Source organism: Triticum dicoccoides, chromosome 7B (assembly GCF_002162155.2).
Source record: "Triticum dicoccoides isolate Atlit2015 ecotype Zavitan chromosome 7B, WEW_v2.0, whole genome shotgun sequence".
NCBI classification, from domain to species: Eukaryota; Viridiplantae; Streptophyta; class Magnoliopsida; order Poales; family Poaceae; genus Triticum; species Triticum dicoccoides.
In genome coordinates, this window is record NC_041393.1 from 641,273,901 (window position 1) to 641,277,112 (window position 3,212).

Below are 3,212 nucleotides of genomic sequence, written 5' to 3' on the forward strand. Positions count from 1 at the left end.
CCCTCTAGTTGCAGGCTGTGTGCCTTGCAAGTTGCATGGCAGGCCCAACTCGTAGTTGTAGGAAGACATACAAGTAGATGATAAAAAATTACACAAAAAAGTAGGTGAAAAAATTGCAAAATTTTAAAAACTACTCCCTCCGTCCCATAATGTAAGACATTTTTTGGCACTACACTAGTGTTAAAAAATATCTTACATTATGCGACGGAGGGAGTATTTTACACAAGAAAACGAACAAGTCAAAAACAAGGAAAAGCAAAAAAAACTAACAAATAAAATGCAAAAAAATAAAGAATTTGGTTGCACACATGCAACTACACTGCAGATTTTGGTTGGGTGTTTAGTACATATAAAAAATACTAAGTTCAGAGCGACTACCAAGCAAGTGATTCACCTCACTCGATTTGTCTTATTATTTAGAGGGAGAAGATGGGGCGAGAGATGAGGCAGTGGCAGTGACAAAGAAACACGAAGTTGTTTGAAAAAAAAAGAGGAAGGCGCCTGCCCAGGAAACACATGCATAGCAAGAGTGAAAGAAAAATGACTGCTAATTACAAAACACGGCCCGTCAAACAACCCAGTGCGCAGAACCGAGGGGAAAAGGCCCTTTAACATTTCACTGGCCCGTGAAACAACCAAAACGCAGCGACAAAAACAACCTAAAATCTAAAAAGCACAGCGCACTATTTAGACGGAATAAGCCACCGGCTCCTGGCGGCTCGATCCCGCCTGAATCGCCACATGCGAGGGCAAGGCATTATCTGGTCGGGTGCTCTCAACCGCAAAATAGTTGGAGCTTGTCGCTATCTACCTTCTCCATACCCTTCGTTCCCACACTATTAGGGAAAAGCCTAACAACAGCGCGGGTTTTAGACCTATCAATAGCGCGGGCAGGAGCGCTACTGATAAGGTGCTACAACTAAAGCTTAGCAATAACGTGTCTAGACCCACGCTACTGCTAAATTAACTTAGTAGTAACGCTTCTCCAGAAGAGCGCTACTGGTAATTAGTAGTAGCGCTTCTTCTTGCCCGCGCTACTACTATTATTTAGTTTTTTTTTATTTCATGTTGTATTCATACGCCTTTACACAAGTTTTCATACAACAGGAATTTAGAGATTGTTTTTACATTATAATGAGTTATTACATCACGGGGTGAAAGAACCGCGGATTAGTTTCAAGTGGATGGACCTAATCCGCGGTTCTTTCACCCAATAATATAATAATAATATCATCATCATCATATCATTAACAACTTATCATCATAATACATCATTGTCATATACCACCTCCTCAAGATCAACTTAGCAAATTGGTCACTAGTCGTAATCACAAGTACTCCTCATTATCAACTCTAACACATTACCACATAACAAACATATTGTACCTCATAGGACCTACTACATTCGATTAAGACCTACTACATTTTCTAAGGCAAAATAGCAAAAAATAAGATAGCCCCTGACTCTCCATTATGGAGAATGAAAATTAGCCTGTCTCCAATTCTTGCCTTTCACTGAATGTTACTTCCAAAAACCTCCTTGCGAATGTCCATACAGTTCTTCCATTCTTTGATGAACATGTGTTCACCGGTTTTAGAAATCCGATATGCACAGGTGAGCTCCCTAGATTTACCTGGCAGTATGTTCAGAACTGTAAGGCGACCATTCAGATACATCAGATGAGGCACACAATCCATCGGGAGTTTCTGTTGAAAAACATAGTAATAACTTCGTAGTTAGCAATGATGTACTAGTTTTAGAAGTATGCAAAAGATGCACGGATGTCGTAATAGTAAAAAATCTTACCAGGGTATCTCCAGAGAAGTTACCGTGGTTCAACACGTGCACTAGTGGCACGTATTCACCATAATTTGGAGAAGTTCGATAATAGTTATTGTAATCCTCAAGAAGAGTACAAAATGCGATCAGATGAATTTTCTCCTTATAAGTTAGTTTGGAGCCATCAGTGTAGTGGGTTTTGTCTACCATCTTCCGCACAGTCTTTGAAGAATCAAAATAAGTTGTCAATGGAAATAAGTTGTCAACTATTTTGAAATAAATAATATAAATTAGTTAATAACTATGTTTGAGAAACTCACATAGCGGTACAATCGGAAGCGTATCAATAAGGACCCAAATGTCCATATTATCTTGCTCGATGTTAGGATCACCAAGATCCATGGTGATAATCATACCCTCATAAAAACCATACATTTTGCAAAGTGCTTTCCAATTTTGGCAACCAAAATGGGTTACACTCTGAGCATTGCACAGATTTACTTCAAAATCCATATCATGATGGGTCCTTAGGTGTATTTTCTTTGTTTCAAAATTTCCATGGTCTTCAAAACCCATCCTCTCCAAGACATAGCGTCTTGCATGGCATGGGATAAGCTAGTCGAATTGTAAAAGATGAAAATTAGACGTTGAAATAGTTGAAGTCATGCTTAATTACAAAAAAACACTTGTCATTGTTGCGTACCGTTTGAACATCAAAGGTCTTCTCGAGCTTAATGCTGAAGCGCCGATCTTCATCCAGCTCAATGAACCTGTCGCACATACCTCGATCGTCGTGGCACCAGCTGCACTCCCCCGGGAGACTGTCGTCGTCCGAGTACGACATTTACTACGTTCATAATTCAAAGATTAAACTTGTACATATTCTAGCACAAGTCATGCCAGAATTCACGGAAAAATCCGGCATGACCTTTGCTAAAAAAGGATCGAGCGCCTGAAATTTGCCGGAATGGAAATTAATCAACACTCCGATAAAACATAGGTCACTCGGAGGTGTAACCAAAACATGAAATAATTGCTTAAACTAAAAAATAACAACAAATATGACATGTTCAACTAGTTCTATTAATTCAACTATTTCTAACTAAATATAAACTTACTATAAATAGAAAGAAACTAGTTATTTCTAAAAATAAAGTAGTTCAACTAGTTATTAATTTACTTACTAAACTAGTTCAACTAAAACTAAACTAGTTTTATTAATTCAACTCGTTCTTACTAAATATAAACTTACTATAAATAGAAAGAAACTACTACATCTACTACTACTAATTAACATCTGCTACTGCTAATTATACAACTAGTTTACCATCACTACTACTAATTAATATCCACTACTACTAAAAATCATTATCTATGAACCCTAAATTAACATCTACTACTACTAAAATCATCTACTAACTAAGCAAAGAGA